The 17,795-nt window shown below is 37.4% G+C and overlaps 1 protein-coding gene across 2 annotated transcripts in view; it reads right to left on the bottom strand.

Moving 5' to 3' along the window:
* The window catches only part of TULP4 (TUB like protein 4), a 149,698-nt gene that overhangs the window by 102,503 nt on the left and 29,400 nt on the right, over positions 1 to 17,795 (bottom strand). The window lies entirely within an intron of this gene.

Below are 17,795 nucleotides of genomic sequence, written 5' to 3'. Positions count from 1 at the left end.
AGCATAATTACAAGCTCATTGGTGCTTAAACTCTTTCCTGTGTGTTGACTACCAGTCACTGCCAGAGACAGGACACTGTGACATCTGAATGTTTGATCTGATACCCTATGGATGCTATTAATCACAGTGGACAAAGCCTTTAACATGCAGAATGTCATGCTGCCCTGTCTCAAACAAGTGACAATTAATTATATTATTAATTCTATCTTAGGATTAATTCTAAATTAAATCTAAAAATTGCCAGAGCCAACATTAACTTTTTTTTTTCTCTCTCTCTCTGCCTCTGGCAAAATCTGCTTTTTATTTTTTTCACTCCCGTTTCCAAAAGGTCGGTATTTGAAATTTTAAGTATCTTTTATTTTCTCATCACATCAAAATTTAAATTGCATAATAAAGTTAAAATTCTGTCAAGGGACATTTTAAGAACACTGAGCAGTACATCTGTAAGCCAACACAGGCAGCTTAAGATACTTCTGTTTCTGTAACACGTCATCATAGAGCCTTAACAGACCAAATGATCAAACCAAAATTGCAACAAACACCTGAAGACCTTGTGGAACTTGTTAAAATCGTCTTAACACCACGAAGTTCAGGCAGAAACCTCTGGCCCAAACAAATAAGCAGAGGGTATTTAAATGGCACAACAGAAAGTAGGACTGAGCCATTTCAGAAATACAGATAGGGTTTAGTGCAGGTGTAAGACAAGGAGTCAGATGAGCCAGACAAAGCAGCACTAAGAATGAGGTAAAGCTGAAGAGTTTAATTTCAAAATGAAAAATGCTAGGAAAACAGGAAAGCAAAATTCAGGCGTGGTTAATGACAGATTTTAAAAAGAAAAAAAAAATTATTCTATTTTTCAAACAGCACCTTCTCAGTAAGTTCTGAAGATTGTTTTATCACAACCATAAAGCCAGTACTACAGTAGACCGGTATTACTGACTTCTGCCAGAAGTCTGACAGTAAACCAGTGAAGACCACAAACTGAGAAGTGCTAAACACATTATGCACAAGGGTGTAAAGCAGACTTCTTTGATCACACTGCTTTTACCTGCCCCCCTAAATATCTGGCCAGAGCATTCATCTGTGGATCTATTTAAAGCTACAACAAAGAGGATGCTTCACACAGGTATGACAAGTTTGGACTGACAAAGACAACTGCAGTGTCCAAGAAAGCTTCAACAGAGTCAGAACTCTGCTTGATACAACAATTATTACTCTGCTTTTTAGCTATTTCAATTAATGTACATTTTACATTAAAACAGCCATTCTATTTTTAACTCACAAACACACATTAGTAAGGAGTAACTGAAATCTGCAATGTCTCCTTGTTTTATAAACCTTCAGCCATACTGTATGTAACAACCCTTGGATACTGGTCATAAACCAGAAGATTTACAATTCTCCAATGAATACAAGACTCTGTAGGTAAGAATTCATGGCATCTTTCTAGTCACCCAGACTTCCTTCAGTTATGCTCTTACAGGACAGTAATGACTGAAATCTTTCACTTAGAAGACAATATACACGTGCTCCTGATCCCGTTATATAGGGAATACCACAGAGAAGTCACCCCAGCACTGGCACTAGGGATTGCACCAGGATTGCTGGCAACAGGTGAGTATAAACCTTAAGGGCTGAAAAAATTCTTGCAGCTGTCACATTTTTGCATATCCACTCTAATTGATATCTCTCTGATCATCCTTCAGAATAGTAATCCTCTAGCTTTTCTCAAACACTGATTTCACATAAAGAAATTCAAAAGAAATAAAAGAAGAAAAGGCAATATATGGTAACATAATTATCGAAATATTTTTAAAGAAAAAGGGTGAAATTATACAGGGGCAGGAAGAGAAAATCACAAAAATATTACTTGAGAAAAAGCAGCAGTGGAATTTAAGACGATGAAGATGACTGTTGTTATTGCTGTTATTATTATTGCTACTATCATTATTTGTTTATTTGTACCATTTAAATAAAGGTCTAAAAGGGTCATGTGGACAAAACTCCCATCAATAATGCCACCATGAAATGGCAGCCATGCAAAGCAGAAACCAATCACAGGTTGCCAGAAGGTATAATAAATGCACAGCATGATGTTCAGGGTGTGTTTGTTTTGAAATTTAGAGCTCAGAGCATGGGTGGACCCTTCCAAAGTACTAAGTCATGTTATAGACTTTTCTTCTGCCCTCAATAATTTAATCTATTTGCAGACAATAATTTGGCACAGCTAAAGGATTACAGTTCAGATAACAAACATGGCAGTAACACAGATTTCATTTAAATTATCTCATAAAAAGGAAGATCCATTTATGGAGAAATCTATAAAAACAGGATGTTTTAAATAAGCCCTTGTGGTTGATCTTCATTTGCCTATAGCATTCTGATGGCTCCGGAAGGCTTTCCTTGGGAAAGACAGCAAGAAGATATCAGCCAGGCCAGTAACATCCAAAACCTCAAAAAGATGCATCTCAAAAGATGCTTCATCCTACGAAACAGTGAATTACTTGAGTATTCTGTGCTTAATGGGTGGATAAGGGTCCTAATACACCAATTCCAAGCAAAGCAAGCAAACTCACATTTCAGAAAAGCAGCTTCCTTGCTTGAATCAGCACTGCCATCTCCTTTCTTGCAGCTGGTCACCCATGGGCATGCTGAAAAGGCCAGGCAAAACCAAACTGCAGTCTGCATGTCAGCAAGGCACCCTGCCTGCTCTGGATCAGATCCAGGCTCAGGATGCCCCATTGCACCATGAGTTCCACTCCTGTATAACAACTCACATGTTCGTGTTAACGTTTCAGCGTGCACTCCTTCTCGTGCCCTTTTCTGCAAGACTTGTTTATTTCAACTGAGCTATTTTTGTCTATTTTGTGTCCCCTCCCTGTGTTCTTTTATCTGCTACCCATGTTTTTTCCACTCCTTTCAGTAACTGGGAACTAATCCCTTTGTGGGTGGTTTGCACAAGGACAAACCCAACGGACCTCTTGCTTGATTTTTATGTGTTTATTTATTTATTTTTAATCTTGCCTGGCTACATATTTTATTTGGCAGTTTTATGTAGAGATTTCCTTTTAGTGTTTTAATTCAGGCCATAGGGGCCTCAATAGGAAACTTAATAAATGATCTAAAATAAATAACTATGACATTCAAATGGTTTCACACCACACATGGGCAAGAACAGAGATGTTGCAATAAAGCATTTCAGTGATAAACAAATTCACAGGCCCAGACAAGAGGTAAAATCTAAAGGTGCCATTATCCAATGCCTTTCATCTGAAAAGACTCTGGAGCACTTTGTTATACAACTTTGTTTATAACAGGGAGATCATAAAATAGATTAATATTCTAAAGAATCCAGCATTCTGTTTCTACTAGAGTTTGTCATATACTCCTAAGTTTTAACAGCTTTTTGATGTCACCTTGTTTGGTATCCTTGTGACTGAGAGATCCAGCCTCCATCTTTTTTGCTATGTAGCGTGACTTGGTCGCTTACTGCTGGGATCTTTCACTGAAAAAGATCCCTGCAGAATAGAAAAAGCAAACAAAGAGCTGCTCCAGCTTCAGGGATAGCCTGGATCCAGAGACACATCAGCTCCAGCTACCTACAACAGAGTACTATCACTACAGACGTGCAGTGGCTCTTACAGCTGTGTAAAGCATAACAACTTATCACTGGTGGTAACAGCACAAAGGAGACGGGCAGCCAGAGCTCATTCCTTAGCAGGGCTGTGATAAAGCACCTGGGCTCCACATATGGACCACCAGCAAAGCACTGCCACGAGCCCATTCTCCAGCTGCTGCTGCTCAGGTAACTTCCACTGGAGGGACAAATACAATTCTGTGGTACAAGGTACCTGTTCACTTTTATTGGTTCTGGGAAGGACATCACAGTAGTGCCCCACACAAAGTCCAGTCATGTGGCAGAGGAGAAGCAAAAGCACCCAATTTTCTTAACGCCTGAATAAGATATTTGCTCATCTGCTTCCAGAACAATGATGAAGTGACAGGAAATTTCAAAAGAGCAGCCAGAGTTATTAGCTTGCTAATAAGCACCCAAAAATGAATACAAATTGGTGAGCAGCCTTCCATCAAACAATTCTGTGACTGTCGTGACTAGAGCTGATCCAAAAATTTTCAGCTGATTAAAAATCCTCAAAACAACCCTCTTATCTTCAACTATTATTGGCTCACATAAATAGAAATCTGTGTCTTCAATTTTATATGAAGTGTTTTCAAGGCTTCCCTTCCTTACTCATCCCAAATAGTGAATGAAGAAAGCAGGAGACTATTTTTTTAAGCAGAAATACAAAGATTAAGAGGAGTGAGGAAATGGTTTTTGAAAGCTTTTTTGAATTTTAAGTGAAGAGTTCAAATACTTTCAATTTGTACAAAAAACCCACAACAAAGTTGTCACTATAAACAGATTAGACAAAAATTTTACAGAATCTGACACATTCCACTGCTGAAAAGCAGTGCCATCCTCACAAATATTTAAAAAATAATAACCTATCTTTCAGTATTAGGGAAAATTTCCATTTCACAAGAATAGTAGCTAAATCTACACTGACAGAAGTTACCCATGAGTGGCACGGCACAGTATGATCGAACTGCCACTGCTACCGAACACTTGTAAACATAATTTGGAAAATCAGCCATCATCACATTGGACAGTGAACCTGAAAAAGCATTTTCAGCCACAGCCTGGAAGTATAAAAATTCTTTTAAAAGAAGACATTTCATCTTTTTAAAGCCTCCAGTACAGTTCATGCACCTACTGCAGGTTATTTCATGGGCCTCTGCTTCATTTTGGCAATGTAAGGACTAGAAAACGCAGCGTTTAAGGTTGATTTATTTAACAGTAGCAACTGTTTACACAATTTGCTCCCATGTATATTCAAAACCCGCTTCCACTGTCATTCAAAATAAAAGTTTAACACCTCAAAGTTATCATAGTAAGGAGAAAGGTAACATTTTTTTGCTTCTTCCACAACAAAAGGGTTAACTTTACTCATAACTGCAACAGTATGTTCCATTTAACACACTTAAACCTGTTTGAAATACCATGCTTAACAGATGATCTAGGAGAGCAAACCTACACTAACCTACAAAACCTTGATTACTGGTGAGGATTAAAAGCTCAATGTAGTTTTTTGGACCACGGAGGTATTTGCTGTAGTTTAAGTTGGCTGATAAAACTGCCACCTTTCTCACCATTTCCCATCATTTCTCAAGTGATTCTGGAGTTAATTGGCAATAAGAAACTTCATTTACTATCTGACTTTCTTTCAGCTTTCACGCCTACCCAAGGGAGTTACAGACCATATTTCAGACTGAAATAACTGTAATTCTCAGTCTTAATAATCACTGCAGCATATAAGTACATCACAGATTATTTTCTTTTTTAGCGTATTTTTAAAAGTCAAGTTTAACAAGAGTATGTTAGATCTGACATCACAAATGTTATCATCAACAACACTGAACTCAATTACTGAAATCTCTCATTGACATGAATCATGTTATCCATCCTCTGGGCACAATGCCCATCATTACAATTGTTCTAAAGTTCAGAACAGGTGATTTCTAAGCTACTGAACTGACAATCACAGCGAGCCAGATGTAAAACATAGCTAAATATACCCTTACTCTGACTGCTGTGAGCCTAGGTTTTGAGCTTTGAATGTAGCTATGCTGTTTATTGAGGAATTCCTCAAAATTAGCTAGGTATATACCAAAAACACCTCACTGTACTGGTGGCCATGTTCAGTGGGGTTAAATATTACTCATAATCAAACTCTGAAGATGAGTCATGGAAATTTATTTTTAAATTGGCTTGTGAAATCAGATACCCAGAAGAATACCAAGATTAAACTGACAAAGACTAATGCCAAGAAATGTTGGCTACCTGTGTAAAATTACAGCTTCAGATCATTTAACGAACATTAATTGAGTCATCTTCACAGTTCCAAAGAGAGAAAAATTAGAACTACAATTTTTCAAAAAATGAGAAATACATCCAGGTTATGGTAAAAAGCTATGTGTAAAAAAAAAAAAATTTAAAAAAAATCCTTCACAGCAACACTGAGCTGCTGAACCATTAGACTTTGTTTTTCTTCATGGCCTTCACTGCATACTTACTACTTTCCAAAACAAGTAATATGGAACTTGTTTAGGCAACTCTCCCTCATCCACAGGCACTGCACAGGCACTGAACAGAAGAGAATAACAAGGAATCAAAAAAAAAAAAAGTATGTATTCAGGTAATGGAAAACTGAATCACAGTAAGTATGTGAACCAACACATTCAAAGAAATGAACTGACACGGTAAATCAGCTGCAGCTAATGCTGGCATTACATAACTTCTGATAGCTCAATCTTTCCCTCTGAAACACAATGGCTGGCTGACAAATTGCTCAAGTTTTACAACAGAAGTAGGATAAACCTACATGCTGCTCCTGACATCTACCATCAACCCACAAAGCGATGAGCAGGACTGATATCTACTATCTACATTTAACTAACAGCTATTAAAGTTGTCATCTCTGGTTTGGATCACTCACAGCAGAGGATGAAGATATTGTGACCACATCTAATAGCTCTTTATGAATTCAAGACATCGCCATAGGCCCAACCCCAAGGACTGGCACAGAAAGCCACATTAGGAAAGCAGCAGGCAGGCTTGCTCTCTTCTCTGCCACCTATTCCCTCCAAGTATTCCTGCATCTTGAATCCAAACTTGAGTCCAAATTTGAGTCCCAAAACTCCCAGCCTACCTATACCTCAGGCTCATTCCCACATCTACCTATATTCTGAGCTCCCTCCCTTTCCTCATGAAAGTTGCTATCACTTAATGTGAAATTAATTACATATTAGATGCCTACATCGAGTAAATAAAAACCTCTGCTTGAACAAATGCTAGGAAAAGTACAAATGGATGCCCAGCAGGTAATAATATTTTTCAATAGCACAATAATAATATTGGAAAGCTTACAATTTCTATAGAGTGAGTAGAAGTAAAACTAGCAGTTCAGTTGCTACCAGTATTTCCACTAATAGTTTAAAAATAAAATTTTAATAGCAAGGTACTTCCTATAATGCTAGTAGTTTTAGAAAAAACAACCTAGGACACTAGAGTGCCTTCAGTATTAAAAACTTTCAAGTTTCTGTCCTTAAGATTACAAATGTGAAGGCCACAAGAAACTTAAAAACCAGCTGCTCAAACCCATCAACTTTAAAATCTTTTAAGTCTCTGTCTTACTCTTTACAAACAGGAAATACACTTGCTATTAAACCTCAGTGCATCTCAGTAGAGAAGTCTCATGCTCAGAAATTACATTGAAAAAAATCTCAAATGAAGTGATAAAATGTCTAGTGCACAGCATTACAAGTTCTTTATATTGTGCTTTCTAGTCTTATAGGCAAGATGGAAGTTTTCAAACCTGGCAAGCCTGTTCTGATTACCATCACAATTATGCATGAAAGCTGCAGAAAAAGCAATTAAAATGTAAACAAGGCATTATGAAAATATTCTGTAGGAATGGAAACAAAAATACATGTATTTGACTCAAAAGGTAATGTAGGATCGCCTGGTTTTAAGGAAGTATCTCTCCTATTTCATGCTTCAAATGGCTCATTTTTGCTGTCAACAGCAAGACCTTCAGGACAGAAAAATTACCTACACCTGTAATTACTGACACCCACTGTGGTGCAGTAAAACAGTTATCTCCCTGACCAGTGTAATCACAACTACATCTCACTTCTCCACTCCGAGGCAACTGAAGAGGAAGCTGGCTGAGGGAGGACAATTTTAACACTTACTAAGTGACCATAGAGACTAAAACCCTTACCACAGTTAACCCAAAGAAACACCAGCTTCAGACAGGCCCTATAACAATACATAACAACATTGTGTTAAAACCTAATTTGAAGCTGTTTATTCAACAGAATAACTTTATGACAGCCATAAGGCATAATAACAAAGTATAACTGGGATCATAAATAATATGTATGAAAATGACAATGTCAAAATCTAATTTGTTAACCTCTCTGCTGGATTTGTTTCTTCTGAAGAACTTAGGGCAGGACAAATTCTTTCATTATGAACAACTCTCAACTTGAAGCACTGCTTCAAAAGACTTCTTATTTCTTTCAAACGAGAACAACATCTATGTATATACCAACAGGTATTTCTCAATAAACAAGTAAACTTGGTTTACATTTTTATAATTTGCGTAATTATTGCTAATATTCAAGAAAGCTGATGACACCAGATTTCTCTCACAAGTGAAATACAGAGTCTGGAATCTCTAATTGGTAAGAGGACCACTAAACCTGAAGAAACCATTGAGACTATTATTCTGGAAACAGTAAGAATGCTGGAAATGCAATGAAGTGTAAATGAAACATGCAGATGATTATTTTTCATAGGAAAATAGTAATTCCTACTCTTAACATGTGTCATCAATGGCAAAAGCAGAATTGCTAAGATAATGTACGTGAGAAAACATTTACCATAGACACCAATAAACAAAACTTAATGCTAAGGCCTCGTTTGTACAGTAAAGAAAGCAATCTGAGCCTGGATGAACATCAAAAGTTCTTCCCTTTCATATGTTTTATTCTGTACTGGTCCCATTTAGGTTATCAAGCATATGCCTAGCTGAAGATATTACCAGAAAAAGAAGTGACAGGTACCCTCAAACTGCAGCCTTTCTTAGCCACTTCATCCTCCACATATTTTTAAGGAACATTTTGAGCATCCATTCCTTAAAATAAACACAACTCCCTCCACAGCAACACCTTTATTAATTAACCAGGCATTTGACATTCTCACTTCTGTTGCAGCAGCTGCAACCACAGTTCCATTGTATGCTCGTAGGAAACTGCTCAACTGAAGAGCAAGATATTTGTATATTATCCGGCTCAAAAAATACTGCACAATTAGAATTGGGGAAAGGGAAAGAAGAAAACACAGGATCCCTTTTCTTTATGATAGCCCTAATATAAATGCCTTGTTGTGTCCTTTACAAACGCTGTAGTATGCAAGCAACATTCCTTTTACCCAAAGCAGAGCATCAGAAAGCAGTCTCACTGTATCCTCAAAACAGCCTTCTGGGATATCTTCACATGTGCACCTTTGACAGATAAGGTCATTCCTCAAGAAAGGTCCTCATTAGGGAAGCTACAAATCACACAGAATCACAGAACAAACTAGACTGGAAAAGACCTTTGAGATCATCAAGTCCAACCTATAACCTAACACCTCCTTATCAACTAAACCATGGCACTGAGTGCCACATCCAGTCTTTTTTTGAACACATCCAGGTATGGTGACTCTACCACCTCCCTGGGCAGACGATCACAGTGCCCAATAACTATTTCAGCGAAGAATTTTTTTCTGATGTTTAACCTTCCCCTGGTGCAGCTAGCTTAAGGTTAAATATCCCCATTTTTAGTATTTTGTATTCAAATAATCAAGATTTTTGCGTATCCTTTCTACCTTTCATTTTTTTCTACTGACCTAATTTTCTGTTGTGTCTCTACCTGAGGAATGACGTTTTTACTCCTTTTGGTGGAATTGGTTTTCCTGTGAAACTCAATCCCCTCTAGCTCTTTCAGGTTCAACGCTTTAGAGCTGCCTCTTTCCTAGGTGGAAGAACTCTCTGACACCTTACTCAGAAGACTGGATTCCTTCTGTAACAGGCTGAAATATTCCCTCTTTCCCAACTTCTCCAGTATCTCTTCCAGGTGTTTATATTCGGCCCCCTCTGCAGGACATCACTCAAGACATTAACAGGACATCACCATACTGCTGATAATCAGCCTTCTGCTGTTGGCCATTATCCTCTGGAAGCTGCATCTGTGGAACTGACTGCTGCCTTCTGCTGACTGTCGGTGCATGCCAGATCCCCCACACGTTTGCTCAGCTTCACAAAAGCCAGTGCCATTCTCCACCAGGACAACATTTTGAGGCTGGCTGCACTCCAGCTGCACCTGTCACTCCTGCACAAGGCAGCTGCATGTACACACCTCTCCTAGGCAGTGTGCATCTGCTGCTGCAGGTTTCTTCACAGTTCTGCCTTGTCTCTTTCCCTGATGAAACAATTACTTGCCATTTTCTCATTTTACAAGCAGATGAGCCAAGTCAGTAACTGGGGCACTGCTACCTTGTGATACAATTTCCTCCAGAAGTCTGATCTTCCAGTGTCTACATTTAGTATTTTTTATCACTTTGTTTGAAGGGCTGTAGGTTTCTATAGCTTACAACACTCACGTTTCTGCAGCTTCTTCTAAAACTTTTCAAACACCATGATTTGTACATCTGAACAGTTCCTTCTCTTCAGCTCAGTGACAATTTTCCTTCCCAAATTCAATTTCTCCTATGAAGTCATTCTCACATCCAACTCAATCCAGCTCAACTTTCTTCTGCATTTTAATAACCTCTTCCTATAACTCTGTATGAGGATTTTGACTATGCTCTCCAGCTCTTTGACTACTTGGAAAACCATCTGGATTTCTCCTCAGGAAAAAAAAAAAAATTCTCCTCTTCCAGCACATCAGTTTGTTCTTGTTTTAGCCAAACTTGAATGGATTCTCTCCACACTTTGGTGTACTTAGCACTTCCTGCCTGCCTTCAAGAGTTGTTTTTTGATGCTGCTTCACCAAATTTTGCGCAAAAGATTTTGCTGAGATTTACAAATAGATTTCACAGAGTCACAGAGTGATTGGGGTGGAACTTCTGGAAGTTCTGAGCTCCCTGCTCAAGCAGGGACATGGATTTGCTTGCCCTGGACTGTGGGCTCTTTTGATTATTTCCAAGGATGGAGATTCCAAAGCCTCTCTGGGCTATGTAAGCCACCTGCCCTCACAGTAAAAAACATTTTCTGATGTTCATGGGGATCCTCCTGCAGTTTAGTTTGTGCCTTTTACCTCTCTCACTGGGAACCACCAAAAAGAGCCTGGGTCCATCTTCTTTGCATCTTCCCTGCAGGTATTTACATACACTAAAAAGATTCTTCTGAACCTTCTCTTTAGGCTGAATGGTCCCAGCTCTCTGTCTTTACTTACAGTTGAGGTGCTCCAGTTCCTCAATCATCTTTGTGGCCCGTCACTGACCTTTCTTAGTGGGGAACCCCCACCCCAGAACATGATCCTCATGGTGTGGCCTCACCAGTGCAGAGGGTAAGGACCACCGCCCTAAAACAGCTGGCAATACTTCTGATGTCACCAAGGATACCGTTTGCCCTCTTTGCAGTAAGGGTAACACTGCTTGCTCACGTTCAACATTCTGATTAGGGTAAACAAAGCTGTGTTTTCTTCATTAGTAAAGTCATCTACATACATTTATTTTCCTTAAAATTAAAATAAACAAGAAAAAAATTTTAAAAAATAAATCAATGCATAAGGATACTATTTTGCAGTATATAAATTTGTCAAGTAATTCTAGAACTGGAATATCACAATTCTGATGAAAACCATAAACCAGCATTTCTTTTTGAAAATGCACAAGAACTCCCCCAATTCAACTTAATTTTCATTACTTCCCATAATGTATTATACAAGTGGATTACTTCTCTTTAAAGAAGTTCCCAATGCAAAGAGGATACTGAGCACTTCTCTCAGAAGTTCATGCCTGCTTGCAAAGGATTGCTCTTAAAGCAGAGATGCTGGTTGCCCAAGGATAAGTGCCTATAAAATATCTTTTGTCTGTCCTACTACACTCTAGCTACACTTGACAAGCAGTTATTTGATACTCTACATTCAATCATATTGTGAAATGTTTATAGTTTGCCATGGGTATCTCATCTGTTCAGACTATCTGTAATTTGATTAATTCCTGAGGGAACTATTTAAACCAAGGCAGTGTCCTTAATGATTATTATGGCTCAGAAATGCTATCATAAAACCTAATTTCTCTACTATTCAGATGCTCAATATGTATGTATGCTATACAAGGCCTTCAGAATTTCATATTAAATTCTTTATTGAACATTTTATTCAGAAAGTGCTCATATTCCAAGCTTAGGTATTCACTGTCTAATAGGTGAGTAATCTCATCTATTCAGTACATCAATAGGTCCTCATCATTAAACTTTTGTTAAAGAAAACGCATTTATTTCCCTTGAACACACAAATTATGTGGAACAACTGCTTCTATACAGAACAACAAAGTATCTTCACCCCAATTCAAAAAGCAAGAAATGCCCCTCAGGCGGATCATTATCTTAAAATATGCATGTTGTTATCTTTCAGCAATTTTTTGAGTAAAAGCTTGGAGTAATTTCTGATATAGGTGAGCTTAATTCCACTTCAAACTTTTTTTGAGTAGAATTATCTCACAACAGAACTTCAGCTACATGTTACAGTACGATAAAATTTTAAACTGCATGGATGACCCACTTACAAAAATAATTAATTTTGTTTAAAAGCTGACAGTAGTTTTCACATCATATATTCCTTTTTTGCCCAGCTTTCAGGGTAATTATCTAGATGCTTATTGCTACGAACCAGAAAAACTGTAATTTAAAATCTCCCAAAGCTTATGACCTAACCTTTGCAGAAACAAACTGCTGCATGACCTACAAGAGCAATTTCCAAGAAGCAGATCAATGCAGCATTACCATCCCTCATTACTCAGCAACAATTGTATTGGATAGTTTGCTTCAAAGCCACAACTGCATAAGAATAAACATTGATCAGAGAGGCTGGGATTCTGAGGCAATTGAGAAAACTGGAAAGAGAGACAGAAAGAAAAGGCCTTTCACAAATATTTTTGTGAAAGTAGGAGCTGGCTACGGCTGGAAAAAAAACAGTACCACAAAGGAAAAGGAGAAGACTCACTAGAAGTGGTCACAGTTCTTAGAGTGGACAAACTATACAGAAGGTGTGCTGGTACACAAGTTTAGGCCATATCTTGGCATTTGCAAACTGATACAGGGCACAGAAATGGGAAACAGCAAGACTATTATTTGCATTTAAGGGAAAAGGATCAATCATTTCCAACTTACTGCTCCATTTATTTTCTTTAACAATTCTCCTAAGAGAAGGCTATGAAAGGCACCCCGGAATGCCATGGAGCATGTTTAAACTTCAGCAAAGGTTGAAAAGATCGGTAAAAGACTATCAAAAAGGTTTAAAATGTATTTTGGCTCTTTTAATATTCGCTTTAAGAAATAAAAGCTCTCAAGCACCCGGACCAAGTGCAGAGCAGGCAGTTCAAGAAGGTGCAATAAGAAGCCCACATGAAAGCCCAACACGTCTGTCCTTTCTGAAAACAAGCAGTCAGAAGTGCCTGGCAATACCAGTTATAGTACAAATCCACCAGAGCCAGCACAGTCAGGCACAGGACCTATTATCCTGCAAGTCATTTCCCACTAGTTCTGTCTCTCCCTGCAGCATTATTTTTCTGTAGCCGTAACAGTTTAAGGACATAGGAAGGGCATGGTTTGTAGACAGATACAGCATTGAATCAGGTAGAAGGGATGTAAAGACTACGCAAGCTTTCAGAAATACAAGTCCTTCTCCAGAACCTTGTATGCCCAAAAGCTTGTCTGTCTTTTCCAATTACACTAGCTTGCTTTAACAAAGAGACAGTATTTCTGCCAACAAACATCCTGTCTTCTTTGTGCAGTGACAGAAAAACAGAAAAGAGATCTGCAGTACCGCTGCAGTTTACAACAGTGTATGTCTTGTACCACCGAGGCTTCTAAAGCCAAAAAGCATCATCATGGCATCATTCTACCTCAAGATTTTTTAATTATTCACCAGTAACAACTGTTCCAGCTGTGTCTGAAGACAACATTTGATACAAGGGATCCATACTGTAAAGAGTCACATGTTGATTCAATTTTTCAGCCCAAGAATCATAATAGAAATCACATTTAACATTCAAATGCCAGTTATATTAAAACAAAGTTTAAACAAACAAACAAACAAAAAGTTTTCCTGTATTGTTTTTCCTGTATTCTTACCAGTGACACTACAAACCAAGAAACACTACTGAAAAGGCTTATCTGTTCGGGTTTTTAAAATTTATTTCCTAAACAAGAAACAGACTTCTGGAAAAAAACCTGCTCTGCAAGATACATATAACCTCAATAAAATAGGACAGGATAAAGAAAATATTTCTTTCTTTTCAAAACAGGAAAAAACATTTTTAAGCTCCTTCTACTCTAAACCAAAACAAAACCAAGAACTGTGCAGACTTCCATAACTAATGTACTATGAAAACCAACATGCACTGAATATTTTTAAAGGATAGTGTTCCTTTGAAAAGCTGTAACTAATTCATTTGACATCTCCAGCTGAGATACATTTACATCCCTATCTACTAAAACCTGTGCTAAATAAAACAGGGTAGGTTTTTTGCAGCTGTAGATATGTCCTTGGAACACTCAAATAATAACAAATGTAAATAAATAATTTCCTTTATATTTACAGTAAAAAAATGTTATATATGCTCAGTAATGTATTCAGCTTGTTACTTAATTCACTGCATCTAATTTGTATATACTTGTAATACTTTTTAATGCTTCAGTCTAGCAATTAGCATACTGAATCTTATTAAATATATCAAAGATGTCTTTTTAGTGAGCACAGTCAAAAGCAAATGTACACCTGCAAAACATTTTTTAAGCACTAGTCATTTAAGAAACAGTAAGTGCCATAAAAATTGGTACCATCTTCATACACTAGACACAACAGAAAGCACTAAAAGAAACACTTAAAATGGCACCATCCAACCAATTAGATTTGCAGACACCTTACAAACGTTTCACAGGAAGGAAAATCCCTAACGAGGCTAACTGAAGCCTCCTAAATTAAGTTTGGAGGTTTTTTCTAATTATCTCTCACAGAACCCCCTGAAAATCTCTACACAGAAAACTCAAGATGGATCAGATATTGAAAGTTGGTATCTCTGTTGCACTATTAAAAAAATACTCAGCCTGGCATGCTTCAGAGCCTACTGGTCACACATTTTGTACCACAAAATGCAGTATTTTCACCCCCTATCACAGAATGGGAATATGCTTATTTTAAGTCTGTAATTTTCCTTAGTAACCACAAAAAAAAAAAAAAAAAAAAAAAAAAAAAAGTTTTAAAAAAAAATTTGCTGCAAACTCTAACAACCAAATGAAGCAATTGTAGAAACACAAGTGTGGCTCACACGACAATGCTTTTAATTCTCAATTATTGTTCAACATGATGAGTCATTCAAATACAGCACTAATACACATGTCAGTAATTCAGTCCTGGGATTCCTCATTCTTGTTTGTATTCATAGGCTACAGGCATGTTATTAAAGTCAAGAAAATACACCAGAAAGATTTCAGTGAATTTCTTCAGCAGTCATAAAAAGATTGCAGAAATACTTAACAAGCATTCACCTTCTTGACTCACTTAAAAATAGTCTCACATTCTTACCAGAAGCACAGTGCTGCCACATTACTTCTTCTAGATTTTCACTTCAAAACCAAAATACAATGTAGTGCTCTGCCCACAGCATGCTGTTAATTACAACCCAAATGGAAAGCATTTAGCTTCTATATTGTCACTCTTCCATTCTGCTAATTTCAACATTTTATACTTAATAATCAAATGCATACTAATGTTGAAGTAGCATTGTATGACTGAAAAGCAATAAACTTCACCTGGCACCCTAGCTTTATCCCAGAAAAAATATAGAGAAAATTAACCTTTTATAAATAAACTATAAAATAGGTATAAATCACCATTTCTGGGGAACAGACAACAAAATATGCTTCTAGAACTGGTCAACGAATCAAACAGGCTCTTATGAGTTTTGTCAATCACAATCAAAGGACCCATTCTGTACAACAAATGCAGCTTTAATCAGACACACATACCAGGATGTGCTTGCAAAATCAACATTTTCCATTATGAATGGCAGTATACAGTAGAGACAACATTGTTGTTGGCTTGCTTTTTAACAGGAGAATAGGAAAACAAAACATTTACTTCTTCCTATGCAAATATTAGCAATAAGCACTGCTGTTCAGTATTTTCTTTCAACGATCTTTCAGTAGACAGATCAAGAAGAAAAGGTGTTTTCTAAAGAAAAAAAATCTTGCTGTCCATTCAACTATGTATCTTTAACATTCCTATCCAAATCAGTGGGATTCTCCTATAAAATGATTAAATTCAGTAAGCCTGGTGAAGGGCATTGTGTAACACATCATCCTGTAAAAATGAACTTTTACTCACAATGATGGTCAAAAAGCCATGACAGTAGAAAAATCTGATAGCAGCCACAGACTCCTCACAGAAACCTAGTTCCACTAAAGCCATTTCTCTTTTCCCTCAGTTGTATCCCACCATGTCAATTTTGCTTTACAAAGACAAAGTGGCAGTCTCTGCTCTGGTCACTGACACAATTCCTGCTATCAGGAGAATTACTTACAGGAACACAACCTTTTATTAATGACAAGCTTGACAACAACAACAACAACAACAAAAAGATTCAAACAAAAAGAAAATTTTCATTTAATTTGAGTCTCTCTCTCATGCCAATTACTGTTAACTGAAAGGATGTGTAAACAGCACAGCTAAATCCACACAGCAATGATGCAGTGACCCAGAAGGAGACTCCAATGGCCAACTGAGTAAATAAAGCAAAACTGGCCAAACCCAAAGGGTAGCATGCACATGAGCATCTTCTCCACTTAAACAGGCACATACTGAAACCTAGTCTTGTATTTCCAAGTTCTGCAGTAAGTCTTCATGCTCCTGTAAAGAGCACTTCCTTATTCTTATTATTCCTTATTGTTCCCAAAACATATATTACACAAAAGAAGAAAAGCAAGTGCCCAGGTTCACAGAAAATTTATATAACAAAATACTGAGAAATGAAAAGGGGTTATTGTGTTACACACTTAAAATACAACACACAAATAAAACGTAATTTGTAATTGAAAATTAAACTGACAACTAGTTGTCACTCAGACCAAAATGCTGGATTCAAACATTATTCTTCCCTTTGGGAAAATGTGGCTGTAATTTTTTTGAATGAACCTGATACAAATGTGTACATGAATCTGTCTTTCATCTATACATCTATACATATAAAAGCCTGTATGATTTACCATACACCCACACATCTCAATACACACAAAGCATGTGGAAGCAATTATTTCAGACTAAGTATTTATTGGCTGCTCCCTCTTTCCTTAAAAGAGGCTTGTTATTGATATTACACCAGAAACAAAACTACCTCCTTCTGAAACTTTGGTGCAGCTCCTGTTGAAAGGGCATCACATATTCCCATAGTCCACCCAATAAACACGATAAGAGACAAGAAAAAACACATTGTATCTTTGGTTTTCATTTCAGTACTTAAAATGTAATTCCACCCACCAACCTAAAAGATTTTGATTTTTTGTCTTTGATTTGGACAGATTCTTCTCAAAGAGCACATCCAAACACATACTAACTAAAAAGCAGAAACAAACTAGGCCCTCCCTGCTGTCTATGACACTTGGTATGCTACTGTGCATCACCTGCACTTTCCATGAAGCATTATACAGAGAAAGAGATGGGAGTCAGGAAGATGATAAAGCACAGCTGAAAGATCAGTTTATACCAACAGATTTATGCCTTTCAGAAAACACAAATGGAGAAGTTTTTGTATCACTGTACTCAGGACAATGCCTTGCACACTGAACTTACGGCATTTCACTGCAAGGCACCTCAGCATTTCTTTGAGAAGCCACAGTTGGCCTTTTTTCTCACAAAATGAGCAGTTTTGCCAGATCCGAAAACAATCTCCTGTCACAGGCTGTTCC

Source organism: Cyanistes caeruleus, chromosome 2 (assembly GCF_971803275.1).
Source record: "Cyanistes caeruleus chromosome 2, bCyaCae1.hap1.1, whole genome shotgun sequence".
NCBI classification, from domain to species: Eukaryota; Metazoa; Chordata; class Aves; order Passeriformes; family Paridae; genus Cyanistes; species Cyanistes caeruleus.
The sequence above is the reverse complement of the archived record's forward strand: the minus strand, read 5'-3'. Positions and strand labels throughout refer to the sequence as shown.